This window comes from Rissa tridactyla, chromosome 3 (genome assembly GCF_028500815.1).
Source record: "Rissa tridactyla isolate bRisTri1 chromosome 3, bRisTri1.patW.cur.20221130, whole genome shotgun sequence".
Classification (NCBI taxonomy): domain Eukaryota; kingdom Metazoa; phylum Chordata; class Aves; order Charadriiformes; family Laridae; genus Rissa; species Rissa tridactyla.
The window spans coordinates 19,290,199-19,309,844 of NC_071468.1; the positions used below are offsets into that span (position 1 = coordinate 19,290,199).

General features: G+C 44.0%; 1 long non-coding RNA gene across 3 annotated transcripts; it reads left to right on the top strand.

Moving 5' to 3' along the window:
• The first annotated feature begins 1,023 nt into the window (after window positions 1-1,023).
• LOC128907840 (uncharacterized) lies at window positions 1,024-16,065 on the top strand. Of its 3 annotated transcripts, XR_008465762.1 has the most exons (4): window positions 1,024-1,087; window positions 7,258-7,315; window positions 14,942-15,088; window positions 15,754-16,065. It is a non-coding gene; the product is annotated as an uncharacterized LOC128907840 (long non-coding RNA). The 3 variants fall into 3 exon arrangements; XR_008465761.1 differs by lacking the exon at window positions 15,754-16,065 and having other exon boundaries at window positions 14,942-15,687; XR_008465763.1 differs by lacking the exons at window positions 1,024-1,087; window positions 15,754-16,065 and adding an exon at window positions 5,904-5,985 and having other exon boundaries at window positions 14,942-15,687.
• The last annotated feature ends 3,581 nt before the right edge of the window (window positions 16,066-19,646 follow it).

Genomic DNA, 19,646 nt, shown 5'->3' on the forward strand with positions numbered 1-19,646 from the left:
TACCCTCAGGCACACCTAGGAAATGCCTGAGTCCATACTCATAACTGGTTTTGTTAATTCTGTAAAAATTTATGTATTCATATTGGAGTTTGTAACTCAGTCAACACGTATTGGATGTGTGGTGTTGTGGCCAGGTGATGGTGAGAGACCTGCTCCTGCAAGGACCATGGTGGAAATTGTGACCGACTGGCTGCATTATCTGTGAGGGTTTCCAAGATGGAGTTTGTGTAAAATCCCCACTGGCCACTCTCACGGCTGTGCTTCGCTATCCGCACCAAGAGCAGAGCTGCTGGCTGCTTCAGGCAGTACCTGTGTGCCATGTCAAAGTGGCTGCTACCAGCATTGCACAGGATTTGGGGATTTTGTGAGTTGGTGGTTGCCGCTGAGTTCAGAGATGTAGGAATGAAGCCTCTCTTCGTAGACAGACCGCTTGTGTTCCCAGTGGCAGTGCTAGCAGGGTGCTGGGATACACTTTCCTCCGAGAATGCCATAGGCTTTACAAAAGGCGAAGTGGTGAAACGCATTGTGTCCCAATGCTCTGTGAACATAAAGGTCAAATAAAGCTAAGCGATCACAAGGGAAGGGATGTCCTGGCAGAGGGAAACACTCTTAATACTTGCTTTCTTAACACTTTCTTCCTATCCATAAACCAGCTCGACAGCAACGTGTGCTCTGTCGGGTATACACACATCGTTGTTTGAACTGATGTATCACGAGCTGCTTTTCTTTACTCGTGTTTTCCCTTTGAGGCAGGCTATTGATGTGAAGCTCGTTGTCATATTCAGGCCTGTTAACTGTGTTACTTAACAAAAGAGAGCATTCAAAAGCCTGCTCAGAGGCATATTTGTCTTCCCGCCCTCCCCCCCCCCCTCGTTTTGCTAGGAAAACTGGTTTCCATTTAAAAATGTTTTACAGCATCTGCTCTCTTGAAACCAATATGAAGCAACACCAGTGATTGCAGCTAGTTGCAACATCTCATCTTGCTAGATGCAGGCACATTGTGTTACAAGTGGTGCAGCTAGTGAAACCTCTGTGAAGGAAACCTACGGAGACCTGTCTAGCTGGGGGGATTGTTAACTCATCGAAGGTGAGCTGAAGACCCAGTTTCACTTGGTTTCTTTGAATAGCGAGCTGTACATACTCGAGCCAAGTTCAATGAACTGAAACTTCAGTAAATCTACATCTGAATTTGAAAGAATTTGGGCCAATAGGTTGGGTTTAGTGAAAACTAAGTCAAACTTTGACCCCAAACGAGCAAAGCTTTCTGATTTTTAACATCTCTTGAGGATTCAGTTAAACCAGGATGTCAGAGATGGTGATGTCACAGAAACTCAGTGCTGATGTCTCATTTAAATCTTAATTAAGTCTCACTTAAATCCTGCAAGATCAAATCCTAATATAAAATGTCCAGACCACTGCTTTGATGAAACTCGGAGCACAAAAACTGTAAAATATGTATCATTGAGCATCTTTATAATCATAATAATCAAATGATTTTAGACTGCTTTCAGGAACAACCAAACAGTGCTTCAAGCAGTGTACTTGGTACCAGAGTCCAGTAAATTATTTGTATTAGCATGGCTTGCGAGGTTCTTGGAAGCTTTCCCAAAGGGCAAACTCTGTTTTGCTTGGGGAGAAAAAGGCAAACCATGCTTGCCTGCTTGAAAATGCTCATGAGAAGATCTTTCTCAGAAAGACTTCAGAGCATTGGGCCCTCTTTTTGTTTTCTTAGAAAACAGGAAATGAATTTTAGCTCTGCAGTTAACTTGATTTCTTGTGTGACTTGCTTTCTACCATCACTTTTAGGTTCTGGAATGCTACAGAAATTATCTGAGGGCATTTTCAACACTTCAAAATTAAAATCAAATTGTTGAAATTGTGCCAGCATTTAAATGAAAATTATTTTCTTTAAACAAACACTTGAGGACTTTCAGTATTTTTTTTAATCACAAGAGCATTCTTAACCTAAACACCTTTTCTTTGTGGTTTTTCAAGGATCCAGTCTGCACTGCTAAAGCCAGATGTGTCTTAGGATGTAATCAAATTCAAGATCTTTTTAGCCAAAAACTAGATGAGCAGGGAGTGCTAGTTTTTCACACAGCACAAACACATAAGTGGGTGTAACTGCAAATACCATCTCTGCCTCTGTGCCCACAGAAGTGTCTGGGCAGCAATACCAGTGCAGGCTTCTGCTGTGTGGAGAGGGGTCAGGAGTGGGGCTGCGCATCTGGGGCCTGTGCTACTCACGGCAGCAAGCGGGAAATAACGGAGGCAGGAGCCGGCTGTAAAATTTGCTGCTGTGCAGATGCCCTGATACTCAGCGTTCCAGGCAGTGGAGACGAGAGAGCCATAGAAGCTGCTGCAGATTGATAAGGGAGGGTTAGGACAGCCCTTGCATTGTTGGGAGGCTTTGGTGAGCCTCAGGAGATGTTGCATGTAGCCAGAGAGTGAGTCTGGGTACCAGGAGCAGCACCTGGTCTGGAGCTCTGAAGCACTGGAGTGTCTATGTGGAGCTCTTCAAACACTCAGGATGCGGCTGGTGCTCGCTCTTTTCCCATGCGATGGGGTGTAGCTGGCCCTGAGGTGTTTCATGGGCTCTAAAGCCTCTCAGGCACAAGTTGGGCTTGAGCTGCAAATCAGAGCAGCCAGAAGCTGCCTTGTATCCTGCTGGCAGAAACCTGGAAATGCGGGGACCGGTGTTTCTGTCAAAGTCTATCTAGGCCAGTGTCTCATCCCTGACAGAGGCCAGCAGCAGCTGCCTAGGAGAAGAGTTTGAGAACAGGATGTGTGTGTGACAAGATCATTGCCTGATGCTCTCTGATAGCGCGGGGATTTTTAGAAGCAAAGTATTTCCATGGGGCTCTGTGACCCTGTCCTTCTCTAAGCAGACCCCAGACCAAGTTCCTTGTCCAGGCTCTGAGTGCCAACCCTGCTGCCTGTCCATGGGGGAAGGTTTCTAGCAGTGATGTGTTGAAAGCATGTCCCTCAGTGCAGGAGGTCCTCTTGGGGGACAATTGCTGTCCCTCGTTGACCTTTCAGCCTAGAATAAGGCCTTGCTCTAGCCCCAGGCAGGTGTTTGGTTACAATTGCGGAGTGGTAGCTGGCTGGGGGAATGGGAAAGTAAATTGATGTCTATAAAGGCAGCAGTTGAGGATTTTTTGCCATCATTTCATAGGTGGAGTTGGGAGAAGAAGGAAAACACCTTCAGGTAAAGGAAAATAGCCTGGTGGATGCCAGCTGAGGGTATGTTCCTTCATTATTACTGCCTCTGACAGCCCAGGAGGACTGAACAGGATATTTTTCTCCTTTGGAGACCAGAAGTAGGACTGCTTGAGGAGTACATACCCTGCTTTGACAGACACTGTCCTGTCTGTGTGTAGTAAATGAAGGAGCCTGAAAACAGTTCCCCTCAGCAACACAAATTACTTGGTGTTATCGACTGACTGCAGATCTTGTATGTTAGCAAAAAAATAACATAAATCCTTCCTGATGACCCCGGTGACACATGCCTTTTGGTCAGCGGCAGGTCAGGGAACCAGTACTGTATGTGTGCTATCAGAAAGGGTGTGGAGCAGGAAACATCCCCTGTGAGAACTGGGGTGGGTTTTTATATTTTGGGTGCTATTGGTTACACTCGATCCATCAACAAATGCTTTTAACAAGTGCTGTTATTCCTTTGGATATCCTGCAAGGGACGTGTGTAAGTACACGTGACCATGCAGCATGTGCGGTCCCGAGGCTTTGACGTTTTTCTCCAATATATTGGATTTTCTGGTATTCACTTTGAGATTAACTACATTACAGAAGGCTGCCTACAAGATAAATTTCCTATTAAAAGTGTTCCGATAACCCCAGCTTCCCTAGCCTTTTCCTGTGGCAATAAGTACCCTCTTTAAAGAGCTAGTAGCGGGGGGAAATGTTGTAAGTCTTAAGAGACCTCTCCCTGTGTGTAACCTTAAGTTACAACACTGTGATCTAGAGAAGCTACAAACAAAAAAGAGCTGCATAAAACCTTTTCAGCCCTATGGACATGGCAGTCCTTCAGACTACGACTCCAGAATACTCTTCTCCAGTACGTACTGCCACATATTGTGGAGGTAATGCTGTTACCCTCAGCTGGCTTTTCCATAACTATCTGTCCCCAGCCTGGCTGGGGCTGGAACTGTGGAGATGTGAGTGGAGATAGGATCTCCCAGAGGCTTATGTTGGCCACGAAAATGCTGGCGTGGAAAAGGATGTGGAGCATGTCCAAATAAAAAGAGTCTGGAAGGAGTTTGTGATGGTTTGTTATATCATTATTAGGTAGGAGATACGAAATTTCCTTTTCCAGATGAGCACATTTCATGTTTTGCATAAGACAGCAATTGCTTCTTGTAAGAGTTAGCATTTCTGCTAATTTAATGAGTTAGCCTTTCAAATTAACTGCATCAGTTATTGCAAAGGCCTTTTTCAAGTTCCGCAAGCATGTTTTAGACCTCTTGATAAAGCCGGTAGGATGCTGGACTTTCACAAGTAGAAAGACCTCCAAAAGTATGCAAGTTATTTCTGGCATGTTGTATTCTCAACATGTCAAGGAAACATGGATTATTTTTACACAAACAGGCAAATCAAAATGGTTCCTTAGCAAGCTCCCATGAATGTTCTTGGGTCCTGAGAAAGAAAGAGGAAAAAAAAAAAAAAAAAGAAAAATAATTGCTTCTGAATTAGGTTTCTTAGATGGATCGTGTTGTCACACATTCAGAAGTTCATTTGCACCAATTTGGTGGAGGAGGATGGAAGGAGTAAAGGATAAAACAGAAGGAAAAAGCGAGGGCCAGTAATTAATTTGGATATTTTATCTTTGAAATTTGGATATTTGATCTTTGAGTGGACTTATTTTTTTTCTCCTTACTGTGAATTTATCTTCAAATGTAGTCCATGACAAACTGCAGACACTTTTGGAAGTTCTTTTTAATAGCTGTTAATTGAAAGGTGATGTGTAGGTGTTGAGAGGAAAAGAATGTCTGGAGCTGAACAGGCCTGTGTGGAAAGAACGCGCCAATGTCTTGCTGAAAAACACAAAGCAGTGCAGCAGCAAGATTACTGGAGTGTCCTAAACTCTCTTGACATTGCAGCACACAAACTGGGCTATACGCTTTGCAAATATTGGAAGCTGTTTTGAAACTCCCTATTAAGGATTACAAATGCTGACTGCAGTTTCTAGGCAAATGTAATTAGATATCACCGCTATGGCCTCAGCTCTGTGTTTTATATCTGAGCTGGCATTGCTGTGTAAGGTCCTTATGCATTAGATTACCTCAGCCAAAACCAAGTTATGACGCCCACCAAAGCTGAATCCTGTGATTAAAGTAAAAAAAAAAGCACAGCATTTTTTTATTTCAGTATAGAAAAGCATCTTCCCACACAGCGAAGGGGCTTTTTAATGGAAAAGCATGCATAAACATTGATACTTAACATGCATCCTCATCCATAGTTGCTTCTCTGGGTGGTGTTTGTACTGGTTCAATACCGATGCCCAAATTCAGGAATAGCACTTGTTGCTTGGGCTTGGTGGAGCCACCTACGTCAAGGTTTGTTTTGGCCCAACTAGTGTCATTAATGCTTACGTAGATGCATGTCAATAATTATTGATAATTATACCTTTTCTCACTGTAAGGGTAGTTCTTCTGCAAATACTTTATAGCAGGAATAATACCAGGAAAAGTAAAAGGGAAAAGGACATTTTTGTGTGATCAAAACCTCCAGCAACTGAGCGTTCTTACAGGTATGTTGATGGCTAGTGCAAGAGAGCGAGTGCTGCTGTGTGATGTACGTTGTAGCTACATGAAATGAAAGTTCGCACTGCCTTCTCTTTTTTTTTTTTTGACCTTGCATTTAACATTTGCCCTCTTCTCTGATGAGCAGCAAGAAGGAGCTTTGAATGTGGTGCCAGCACAACAGCAGAGGGAGAGAAACTGAGACAAGTACCTCTGATACAATTAATAGGTGATACTGCTACTTCCTATTTTTCCTCTGAAACTCCACTCCTGAGTATTTCAGCTAAATCCTAAGTTTTCTTTTTAAGCGGAACATCTAGCAAGTTAAAATTCAGCACCAGAAGGAGGTCCTAAGGTGGGGTTTGCTCCAGCTTTCCTGCTGAGCAACCCTTTACGAATTGCTGCTAAAAAAATGTCAGAGAGGATGGTAGTTGCTCTGCTGTCACGTGGGCTGAGACAGCGCAGAACCTGCTTAGCATTCTTGAAGGGAAATTATCCAGTGCTGCAACTCACAATTTATAATTGGTTGCATATTAATATCCAAAAAAGGCAATAAAATCCACTGTGTGTTTAAAAAAAAAAAAAAAACAACTAAGTAGGAGTATTACAAGCTGAGCAGTGAAAATCTGGAAAACTCCTTCGCTGGAGCAGAGCTGTATGCAGAGCTGTTTCTCCCTTAATTACAAGTAATTTTAAATCATCCCCTTCCTTCAAAGAAGGATTTTGTTCAGCATTTGTGTTAATTTTAATCTTGCTAACGTGATACTCTCTTGGAACCTCTCCCTTGTGTCATAACAGCAAGACGTGCTGCCTCTTTTGTCCCTGCCGTTTGGGAAACGCACAGCTACTGCTGCTTGTCACTGCAGTCCTGGGGGTTGTTACTACCAATATGCCACCCTTTAAAGGAAAAGAAAACAGAACAAAACCCAACAGCAGCAGGTTTTTTTCCCCAGAGTTCACGTTTATTGTAGTATTTAAGCTAGACCGTGCAAGTGCTTCATGAAAATCAGGGGTTTAAAATGTATAGTGCTGTATTGTAGTGGAAAGCTTGTTATTCAGCATACTAATTATTTCTGAGTCACTGTATTTATGAAATGTCGTGTAATAACTGCCTCACCACAATGCAAAGCAAATAGTGCAAAATCAGGTGGTTTATTATTTTGACACTTTAGTGTATAAAACATATTCCTGAGTCTCATGGGGAGGGGAGGCTACTGGGAATGAGACTGGCTTTATGACTTCTAAAAAATGACATTAAATTTCATAATCTGTAACATTCCATATATACGGTCCATGCTGCGCATTTTATTACAGCCTCAGTGGCTTATATTACAAGAGTCAGCTGCAAAGAGAAAACGTCCAAAGACTGGTTTGTGGAACAGGGGGGCACAGCATGGTAAAACCTTACAGTGCACACATCAAAGCCCTTGGGACGAGCTGTAATTGCCCACCTGGGCCATGCTGGGACATCAGAATTTACCCAAAGCTTTTTGTGTTTCAGGACGGATTGCAAAGCCCTTGCTGAAGGAGGCTTTCTGGCCAGCGCTTGTCACTGGGGGGTAAGTTTGGGTTTTTGTCAAGCCCTGTGTGAACCACCCGTTAACTCCAGAGTAACTGGGAGGCCTTGAGTGTCTATGAGTGACAAACTGGGAGTGAGCACAGCGAGGAAGGAGGACTCCAAGCTCCAAGTGGGCTTTTGAGTAGTCCCATGTGGTCTCTGAGAAAAATGGGTGGATGCTTACCAGAACATGTGATTTCATAAAATATTGTGCATAAATCCAGGCCTTTTGTGCTCCTTTACAAGCTTGCTTGGTGTTATAAAAGTTGTGGGTTGTGTGCGTGGATGCTGGGAGAAGTCTCTGTGACAACAGTTAGGCAGCATCTTTCTGGCAAGGGACAAGTGGTGATGAAGCAGCCACAGCTTCAGAAAACCTCAAATTGTCACTGAAAATAAGAGAAAGCCACTGTTGGGTGATGGTGGCAGGTGTCTGGCAGTCAGGCATCTCACTGCACGATCTGGACGTAGCATTAGCCTGTTCCCTTCTGACATGGAGCTGGTGCTAGCAGCCTCCTGGAGACGTGGCAGTGTGCCAGAGCTGCCAGCCTGCTCGAACATGTACATGAATACAGGATGGGGCCCTGAAACTGTGGTGGAGCTGGCTGGGTCCTGCTGTATCTGGATTTACAGCTGTTGGCAGACTCCAGTGACACATCTTCTTCTTGGTGCTTTACTTGTCGGCATTAAAAAATTACAAGGAGTGTGATCTACCATACATTTTGCTGAAAGTGATGAGATGATTTTCCCTTTCTGTATTAGGATATCATTTTCTTCATTTCTGATAGAGACACATAGTCTTCAGGCTATTAAACTACAGATTTTGTTTAATTTTTCTGTGAGCTTTTATGCTTGTTGTGAGTCTCAAGGTCTTGCAAAATGATGATTTGACTAAACTAAAGCTTCATGGCAAAAGAAATTTTGTTAATGAAACAAAAGTGAAATAATGATTTTTACCATGCCAGGGGCATGGCTACTCTGACTTCCTTTTCCTTTCATGTTCCAAGTGCAAGAAATGTACCAACAGCTGGTACACAGAGGTAGGAGGCTTTCACTCATGTTTAAGGCTCCATATTGTATATCTTTTCTGACTTTTCTATAAATAAAAACAGCTACAAGAATGCCTCTGGCTATTATATCCAAGGATAAGTATTTGAGACACATGAGAGATGCTCAGGGAATTGATGTCTTCAGGAGAAAAAAATTGTCCTGAGATCAATTTCCTGATTCAATAGCGAAGTCCTCATATCATACAAAATGTAATGAGATTGTCTGTGGCTCTAATAAAATCTTGATTTTTTTTCCACCAAGCTTTCATCTATAAAAATCAAATTTATCCAGCATTAGTCTGCATTTTGAAAGGGATAGGATTTTTTTGAAATAGATATGATAGTAATCCTTTATGGTACATTAATATAGGAGAACAATAATTTGTTGCATTTTCTTTACACAGAAACAATCAGCTGGGAGATGTGCATAATAATTGTCTTTGTCCTTCATTGTCACAGGCCATTAGCTAATGAATTTAAGCTGTACTTGGCTCTTGGTCCAATAAGAAAACTACATTAGAGATCTTGTAGCCTTGGTGTTCCATAAAACCTTTCAGTGGGTTTTATTTTAGCTTCACTGACGTGATGCTGCCATGGACTGAGGAATGCATCATGGTTTTGCGGTAAGCAATGAAGTCAACGTTGTCTGATGTAGCGGGTCAAGCAAACTGAAGCGCACCTACAGTTATTAAAGCTGCCAGATGCCACAGGCTCTTTGTTTGGTTCCTTATAATTTAGCCAAACTTCTCAGGCCTATTTTTGTGACTGTTTCAGGTTCATCTTTTGGGTGGGAAGACTTGCTAAACCCAGTTCAGCTACTCTAAGATTGATGGTAGGGAAAGTAAGTAGTTTGGGCAATGCTTTAAATAAGCAATAGGAGCAGGTAACTGTAAATTGAGCTGTTTTACCTCCTTTGCAGTTTGCTCTCTCAACTAGAAGGCTGGCAAAGAAAATCCTGTGATGGAAGAAGTGCTCTTCACTGTCCTGAGAAAATCCACTCACATTCTGGCTATTTGCAGAAAAAGATAGTATGCGAATGTGTGACAGAATTTGTTTAGCAATTGTTTCCCCCACCACCACCACCACCCCCCGCCAAATGATTTTAGCCTACTGGAAAGGGAACTGCATTAGAAATCACAAAACCCAGAGTGCGAGTCTTTTCTTTCCTGTTGGCTGTTTGCAGCGTATCTTGGTCTGTCGCAAAGTGCCTGAGTATTTTAATCCTACTTTTAAAGGTGGGTAACAAGAGTATTGTTACGCTTTTGTTGCAGAGAGAACTGAGAGGCTGCACAGGCTAACCTTTGGCAGAGCTGGGACGGGATGCCACTTTCAGACCTTTAATCAAAATGCTTCTCTACATGTGTCATTTGTGTGCTTGGCTGGGACCCCACTGCTCCTCCCACACATCAGAAGGACACGGGAGGCCTCTTCCTGCAGCTCCATCTTCCCTCAGCTGTCCTAGGCCAGCTCTTGGGAGCTGCTGCTGCCGCGTTGGGCACCCGTATCTGCCACCAGGCACTGCAGAGCGGAGCTTGAGCCATGGCACAGAGAAGCAGCAGGATTGCTCTGCGGGGTGCCAGCTGTTGCCGAGCGGTACCGGACCACACCAGTACCCCGGCTATGCTGTCCTTTTCCCCATCTGCGTCACAGCTGGGAAATGACACACCATTCCTGCTCCTTCATGGGTTTTGCCTGCTCCCAGGAAAGACAGAACCCCCAGGTTCAGTTGGGTTGCTGCCACCTTTGGGCTGCCAGAATGGTGTGCAGAACATCAGGAGCCAGAGACAACATCCATACTACTGTCATTTGTGTTGGGTATCTTATCGGTAGCAGAAAAAGGCCCTGAAACTTCTAGGCAATACTTTGTATCTTAACTTTGAGCTCTCAGATGTCTTAGATTTGGGAGAAGAACGGATGAGTGTGTGATACACACCTGCTACCTGCAGAGGCTCTCAGGAGAGCAGTTGTGGTGTAATTCTGCGTCTGTTCAGGGATTATTGTTGCTGTACAAGCTGCAACACCACTGCATTCGAGGGATGGCTGTGGTGAAACAGTGGTCGAGTTTTGTTGTGTCACGTAGAGAGAGATGGTGCCAGACAGCCGGCAGCACAGGCTATTTCACCTGCAAAGTGGTGTGAGAAATGAGCTGTGACTGTCTCTCCTGTTAACAGGCAACACTTGCTCCCTTACCTCTTATTATCTCCGTAACCAGCGTCTGAGGCTTCCATGGCCTGTGGACCCCCATTTGGTGGTACCGTCTGCCTACTCGGGCAAGTGTTTTCATGGATAGTGCAGGAAATGTTCTGAATGCTATATCCAAAAAATGTGATGCCTCAGTGTAAAATGAGCATTGCTTGCAGCAGAGTAAGTGGCTAGAAAACTTGGGTGCTCTGAGGCGCGCAGAGGGCAGGTGCCAGATAGCAGTGATCACCCATTTTTCTAAACCAGCAACACTTGCAGCCCTACTGACAGAGGTTGATTCACACTAGAAGTAAATTCAATATGCATGAAAGGACTCTTGTTCTTCTTCAGCGGAGAGCATAAAGAAAGACTGTCAGACAAACTAATCTCTCTCTGATAGTTTTCTTTTCAACATCATTGAACTGTCATTTCTCCTGGGCTTTGCCAGAATGTTTGATATATCCGTTGTTTCCCAAAACAGACAGATTTTGCTAGCTTGGATGATACAGGAATTTTTGCCAGGAAGAGAGATGCTGAGATGCCTTTACCAGCCTTTTGCTGCTGTTGTGTAGGTTTGCTGAGGTTCAGAGCTCTGGTTAGAGATGAAAGGAAGGTATCTTGGTGGCTGATTAGGTTGCATCTCTGAGTGCAGCCATGGAATCGTTCCCAGCACTTGCCCTGGGCTAGGAGCACATTTGCTGGGGTTTGGGGATTCTACTTTTTCTGGAGATAAACCCATTTATGCCCCCCGATCTTTAATTTCAAAACTAGTGATTCAAGATGGCCCTAGACACCACCGTGTCACCTAGCTGCAGTTAGAAAGTAGCCCAGACTAGATTCCCTTTTTCTGATTGTCTGTCTGCAGAGCTGGCAAAGCGTTCGCTCCTTCTAGGCATGCATGAAGAGTCAGTAAGATTCCTAAAACTATTCATTGAAAAAAAAAAACCAAACCTGAATGTCCCTTCCCAAGACTGTGGATGAAAGATTTCTACATTGAGTAACTTCCTCCTTCAGCTGGGGACTCCTGGAGGAATCTGCCAGAGGGATACACGGTCAGTAAGGCTGCATGTCCTCCACAAGCTCTTGCAGAGTTTAACAAAAAAGAGATTCTGAAGAGAGGCAGACCGGAGGAACACAAACACCACCATGATCTGGCAAAAGGAGTCCTACATCCCATTTGTAATAAACTCTTAACATTTTTTTTTCTAACTCTGCTTCATCCATCCACTCCCTAAGTTATCCCTAACTTAACTCCCCAAGTTATCCAATCAATACTATTGGAGAATTTAGGTTATTACCTTAGGTGTTTAATATACCTTTTTTTTCCTTGGAAAAAGTGCTTTTGGGGTCCTCAGGGCAGCCAGTGAGTCTGTACAGATCTGGAAGGGGCTGAAGAATGGTGGTCCCGTTCAGTAGCTTGGGGTGGTTGGCCCTCTGCGTAAGTGAAAGCACCACATGAATTAGTCAACACTTGCATGTTTTTTTCCTAGTGCAGGGTTGCCAACAGTATATAGTAGGCGGAGTTTGGGGCTGTAAGGAATGCTGGTTTATTTGTTAGAAATGTTTTAATGATTGATTTCCAGACGGATTTCAGCCCACACCCCTGCCGGAGCATATGCACCAGAATGCTCTCTTTGCCGCCATACCAGGACCACCTGCAAGAGGTACCTTTTCTGTGTGGCGTGATGTGTGAGGACCTAATAAGCAAACTTGCACCATTTTATATGGATGGAGTTGAACACAGTGTAGCCACATGCAGAGTTTTGGAAGCTAACTGTCCCCATGTTTTCTGACAGTGTGACTTCAATATACACAGTTTAAAAACTGCACAGGGAGATTAGTGATCGCTCAAGGTAATACACTAAGTTCGAAATAACTTGCAACACCATTTAGATCCATGTGGGTTATTTCGACATATTGAAGAGCAGTTTCTGAGTCTGGAATTACCTAACTTGGCTGTGATTATTTTGTTTCATTTCCAGATAACTAGAGATTTTTATCTAAACTGGGTGGCTGCTGAAATGTTAAAAGTTAGAGCAGGAAACTTTGCAGTGGGTTTTACAACACAATTAATTGCTTGTCCTTTCAGAACTGATTCTGTCCACATCATCTCACGCCTGCCCAATGCCACCACCAAAGTCTGCAAACACTTGTCCACTTGCATGTCTTGCCTATGTGAGTAGGTCCATGGGGCTCATTTTCATTAGCTACAACTTTGCTAACTATAAATCTTCTGCAGGACCAAGGCCACACCATGTGTACATATTCCTACTCTGTGCTTGGAGATTCTTTTCATCAAGCTCTAATGTCCTGTTGTATGATGCTTGGGATTCTGGTTGTACAAGTTGTTAGATACAAATTTCCTCTTGGCCTGGTAGGAGCACCGGTTTGCATAATAGATTGTCTTATCACATCTGCAAGGTAATTGCTTCTAGACAGGCTTCCAAGAAGGCCTCAGATTTGATCTATGATGGTCTGTGCATTGCTAATGTCTGTACTCCAAGGAAGCGTACCTCTGTTACTGATGTACTGCGTGGATAACTGATGGTGTAGATCGAAAGTTAACTAGGCGTTCTCTTTAAAGGCAACATATGATACTGTATCTGGGCAAAGAGGAATTTCCTGCATAATCTTTAGAGACAGCTGTATTACATTTTATGATTTCTCTGGCATTTATACAGTTACGGAAAGGCTTCACGTTTTTCCAGTTCAGTATGCTGATTGCATGTCCAGCTACTAATTTTCTATAAACAGGATCTCAGTAGGAAAAAAAAAAACTTTATGGGCTGTACAACCTTCACTCCTTTACCTTCCCACCTTTGAATCTGCAGTTTCCTTAGATGCCTCCATGAAGCATCTACAGCTGGTTAAACCGAGATTTAACATATCCAGCGTCATGTAGAATGGGTGTGTGTATGGGAGCTAGGAAGCAAGTCTTCCTCTGAATTTGCTCCATCTCTTGTTTTCTTCCATAGCCCTTAGAAAAGGATCTTTCTGTTCTTAATCTCCATCTGCTGAGAAAAAGTCTCACTTTCTCACTTGTGCTGCCATACCTATCTGAGATGCTTTTTCTAAACCCTAGCCAGAGGTTGCTCCCTGTCTTTTGCTTGTCTAAAGTTTGTCCCTTTCACTTTCAGTTATCTACGCAGAGTGTTGGTGGTCGTCTAACAAGCAATTAGGTTATGAAAAAAGTATATATTTAAAAAGAAGCCCATGGTTAAAGTTGAAAAAACTGTAGAAAAGAAGAAAAAAAATTATTACAATAAGAAAGAGTAAACAGTTCTAGAGAATCAAGCTCACTGTTTATGAAGGTCATCTTAAATTAAATTAATAGGTTGTTTATTTGGTAAGAAATCATAGAATTGTTTAGGTTGGGAAAGACCCTTAAGATCATTGAGTCCAACCATTAACCTAGCGCTGCCAAGTCCACCACTAAACCATGTCCCTCAGCACCACATCTACACGTCTTTTAAATACTTCCAGGGATGGTGATTCAACCACTTCCCTGGGCAGCCTGTTCCAATGCTTGATAATCCTTTTGGTGAAGAAACTTTTCCTAATATCCAACCTAAACCTCCCCTGGTGCAACTTGAGGCCGTTTCCTCTTGTCCTATCACTTGTTACCTGGGAGAAGAGACCGACCCCCACCTGGCTACAGCCTCCTTTCAGGTAGCTGTAGAGAGCGATAAGGTCTCCCCTCAGCCTCCTTTTCTCCAGGCTGAACACCCCCAGCTCCCTCAGCCACTTCTCATAAGACTTGTGCTCCAGACCCCTCACCAGCTTTGTTGCTCTCCTCTGGACACGCTCCAGCACCTCAATGTCTTTCTTGTGGTGAGGGGCCCAAAACTGAACACAGCACTCGAGGTGGGGCCTCACCAGTGCCGAGTACAGGGGGATGATCACTGCCCTTGTCCTGCTGGCCACTCTGTGTGATGTTTATTTTAAAGAGAGGGACAATGGCATTCTTTACCTCATTAGTGCTGCAGGATGTCCTATAAAAGCATAATTATATTTTGCAAAATGGCTGGGGAGACCACACAGGAAGGGTATTGAAGAACTGGAAAAGGTACAGGAACACTAATTATAAAAGATCGAAAGCTGTTATTTATGGACAAAGTACAGGCTGCTGCTTTTTTTCTTTATTTTGTTTTCTTTATTTTTTTTCTTTTTTAAGAAGAGAAAAACAGGGGTCACTAAGAGATGTACACAATTCTCAAGGATATCAAAAGGTTAATGACAAAACTTATTCAGAACATCGCAAGCTGACTAACAGGAGAGTTGATAACAAACTTGGAGAAAGCAGTGCTAATGCAGAGTTTGACGATACAGAATAGGGAAATGCTGTCTGTAGTGCGTGGGTCTCCACCATCAATACCCCACCTTTTGTCTTGCCTCCACAGACTGAACTGCACTGCAGCTTCTGCATTTCAGGAATGTGACTCCTGTCCTTGACCTCGTCTGCAGATAAATACAACATGCCCCTTACTGCTGAGTGCTTTGGGAAGAATTTCAGCCAGACAAGAGAGGGAAGATAAAGGAAAAGACAGGTGAGGATGTTTCTCATCTGCTCATTTTGAACCAGGCTGCTTGACTTCGCCTATAAGACTTTGGGCAGTGGGGTTAAGAGGGGCAGGACGGTGAGTACCTAGTGTCTCTGGGGTGGCATAATGAAGCTGGTCCCAGGAGAGCAAAGGGGCTGTGACATGAGGCTGCCACCGACGGAACTGGCCATCTGGGTACCCCTTCTGGCACAGAGCCTGGAGGGGCAGCACTGGCTGAAGCACAGCAGGGTCTCAGCACGTACGAGTGCAGGAGAACAGGAAAATAAAGAATCCTGTCCTGGGCTGGGAACACTGGTCGTTAGGTAAGTACCAAGCTGGCCGGCCTGCCTCGGCCCATGCCAGAGGGTTGACAAAACACAAGCCCACCAGAGCGCCTCCTAAGATCTGCTTCTTTTGCTGGTAAGGGAAGAACAAATTTGTTTGCCTTAAGTGCAACTGAGAATATTGCTGAAATTATATGGTTTTGTTACAGGCTATGATAGTAACTGGGCTATCTAATTCTGCAATGTGGGAATTGTCTTTTCTCGGCTGCCAGTCTCAAAGTCAAGCTTTCATTTCACAAATAAAACGGAGTATTCCACCCTCTCCCCCTGAGTTGTTGCCAGTATCTGGCAGAGGGAATATTCAAAACATTTTTCCCTCCAATACAGAATGGCTGTTGGGTGTCATCAGATCATGTGAAAAGACAGCTGAGTGCAATTTTTCCAGCAAGAAACAAAGGAAGAAGGGAGGATTAAAAAAAATTATTTTGTTGCTGCATACATTTTTATGATGTGCTGTGTGTGTATATATATATATATTTAATTACTGTTTGGGTGTGAAGAAACAAAGAAGCAGACAAGCGTGCTGCCACAGAACTTGATGAACATTACTTGCTACAGAATTAAATTTTAAGGCATCACACATCAATTAATGACATGTTGGGGACCAGGAGTATGATACTTTACCTGGATTTACTGAGGTCAGTGCAAATTCTCCACTCACTTTGTTAACACAGGATCAAACTTTTGATGGGATCTAGAAATACAAGAAAGTTTAAAACGTAGCAGGTGAGGGTAACCTCATGTGCATAGCCCACTGCCTCAAAAAGCTGAATGCTCTTGCAAATTTGACATGATCCAATTAGTTTATTTCCTCAGCGACATTTCTGCAGGCTCATATACAGAAGGACAGGGAAAGTGAGATTTATAATGATAGCTATTTCTAGCAAAGGTCATTTCTTTATTGGTGAACAACCTGTCCTTAGTCATGCTGATGACGAAGCGTTGAAGGATAAGGGAGAGGCTGTACAGCTTTAAAGCTTAACAGGGAATAACATAAATAGAGCACAGATCATCTTTCTACTTGGACCAGGAGGCTTGCAATCTACCACCATCAGGCCAAAGCCTGGGAGCAGGAGACATAAATCCAGAAAAAAACCCAAATATTGTGATTTCTGTGGAGATTGTGAGGGAGGCTGGATATTTCAGTGTCACCATGGCGGTGGGGGAGGGAGCCACATAGCATGAGCATGTATTTTTGGATAGTGAGGGTGTCCTCGGTGGAACCAGCTGCTTATAAAGAACCGGGTCAGGTTGCTCTGGGGACTCCCTGGTCTACCCCGCCAACTTCCCAACTCGAGCAGCTCTCAGCATCCTCCTCCACGCCATTTCCAGAGTGACACAGATGAGGCCACGCTCAGATATACACACATACGCTTCCTCAGCTGTCCCTCCTTAGGCAAGGAAGGCAGCAGTTTTGACTGGAATATAGTTTAAATAGATTGTTTCATACGTATTATATATCTTTAAATAGTAAACCAGCATCTGCCTATTCATCACATGACTATTTTTCCTGCTTGCAGAATGGAAGGTCTTTGACACCATACATAAAATGATACATCATTTTTTTTCCATAATCAGGAGGACCCTTCAGGCAGTCATGTGAGAGTTGCTCATTCAGCTATTGACCTTAAAAGTCAGTATTATTGACCTTAAAAGTCAGTATTGGGCACTTTGGTGTAACTAGCTTCGCTTGTTTTCATCATCAAGCTCATAATATTGGAGTAAGTAAGAATGTGACTGTTTCCCTAGATTTTGGCTCAGCCCCTGAACCGTGCTCTGTAGCTGAGCTATGGTTTCTGCTGGATCACTGGCACAAATCAGGCTTATGGCTGGCAGGACTCCCCCAGGTCAACATGGGAGTTCCTCCCTGGGCTTCTTCATCCATGCCCTTGCTGATCCCTTTTGGCCAATTATTGGTTCTGCAGGGCTGTCAGCTGCCAACAGAAGTTACAAGAGCTTTTGAGTTGGTCTGGTCTAGGACTCGGTCCAATAACCTGAGAACGCTGCAGTGGCCTCTAGCTTCTAATCTGCAGCTGAAGATCTTTCCCTTCTTTCCAGAGTAATTCCTCACGCCCTTTGAAAACTCCTAAAGCTTTCCCCAAAATTTCAAAAGCTGAGGATTGCTGCTCTTAAAAACTGTAAAATAAAGAGATAATCTGTAGGATAATTGCCTGTGCTACAAGTCTCTCCACACAATGAAGGAAAAAGCAGCCTTATGCTGTGTACTTCTTAGGCCTGGTGTAACTCGAATTCGAAAGCTATGAAGGAAATGGAAAATGTTAATAAATAATGATGTTTGAAACACAAGTCACCGAACAAAGCACCAGACCTTCTGCGTTTATTCCACAGGACAAAGTGTCTATCTCAGTTTGAGGAAAACAAAATCTTGGCCAAAGATATGTGATAGAAATTAGCCTGGATGCTGCACAGTATTCAGAAGATAAATCAAAGAAGCTTACAGATTAACTCCCAGTAATATATACAGAATAAAGACAACTTTTGAAACAAAATCACTACAACTGAATACTTGACATTTACCTGGTATGAGGAACCAAGCATCTCCTCAGGGCCACTGGAATTTTAAATTACCTTGTTTGATCCACTTTACAGCTGCCAGATTTCCGTCTGCTATTTTCCAAGTCAGAACGAAGCATATGTGTGCTCCAGACTGCGTGTTCTCAGTCTGATGTGTTCTGGAAATCCTGGCCTCATTTCCCAAATCCTGAGCAGGTGATCTGCACTTAAAAAAAAAAAAGCACTAATGTCTCCCTTAAGTGTGTTGGAATTACTCTGTGTGTGCAGACCACCTGCAAAACTGGGACAGAAATCTTAAGACAAATGTGCAAAATCAGGAAAAAAAAAAAAAAAGAGCATTTCTGAGTAGTACAACTGTCTTTCACATTCCAGTGTAACACTTTAAGAAGGAAAATCACTGTCTCTTCCAAGACAGCTCCAAATAGGTAGAAAATGCATACCCTCTGGCAGCTCGGGTAAGTAAATCTGGCTGGAGAGAAGGCAGAGGAATGAAGACTAACACATTATAAGCAAAGGGCTGACCTTTTTAATGGCCTAAATATTTGCCCTCTCCAAAGTAACTTAGTTCAGCTTAGGCCCGTGGCACTCCACGGAGCCATTCCTTCTCTCCGGGTACTGAACGCCGGCAGCCTCTGTGATATGCCAGCACACAGAGAGGCAGCTTAGGGAAAAGGAGGAAAAGACTGGGGTAAGGAGCTTCCCAGTCCCTGGATCAGGCTTGGACTCCATTTAGTTTGTCATAGGAAAGAACATGGAGAACTGCAAAGCTTCAATTTCACAGCTGTTCCTCAGACCTCTGCTGCATTACCTTTCGTATGTCCCAGTGCTTCCACCTGATAGCTGGCTTAGTTTCTTACTTGGATGGCTGGTAGGTTTAGGATTAGCTCCCGCAGCTTCTCACACAGCCACATTATCCTGTCTCTGGAACCCACTTGTTGCAAACGGTGCTTTGGGATGTAAGCCTTAAGACACCTGCCCAGGCACAGAGAGGTTTCAGCAGGTGAGCGGGCAGCAAGCCGCATGGCGTTGTCTCTCTGAACTGGAATAAACCCCTCCTTTCATGTTAGATTTGCATCAGAACCGAAGGCTTACACTTGGCTGCTGACCCCTCATAGGGGATCCCTGCACAGACCCCCCCTCGCTGCTCCCTCCCTATGCTTTGACACAAAACTCTGTGGGACACCCCAGCCCCAATGTCAGGATGACATTCGCGGAGCATGTCATCATAGAATCACAGAATGGTTTGGGTTGGAAGAACCTTGAAGATTATCTAGTTCCCACCCCCCTGCCATGGGCAGGGACACCTCCCACCAGACCAGGTTGGTCAAAGCCCCATCCAGCCTGGCCTTGAACACCTCCAGGGATGGGGCAGCCACAGCTTCTCTGGGCAACCTGGGCCAGTGTCTCACCACCCTCACAGTAAACAATTTCCTCCTAATGTCTTATATAAATCTACCATCTTCCAGTTGGAAGCCATTACCCCCTGTCCTGTCAATATGTGCCCTTGTAAAAAGTCCCTCCCCATCTTTCCTGTAGCCCCTTTAGGGACTGGAAGGGGCTCCAAGGTCTCCCCTGAGCCTTCTCTTCTCCAGGCTGAACAGCCCCAACTCTCTCAGCCTGTCCTCACAGCAGAGGTGCTCCAGTTGGTGGCCTCCTCTGGACCTGCTCCAACAGCTCCGTGTCCT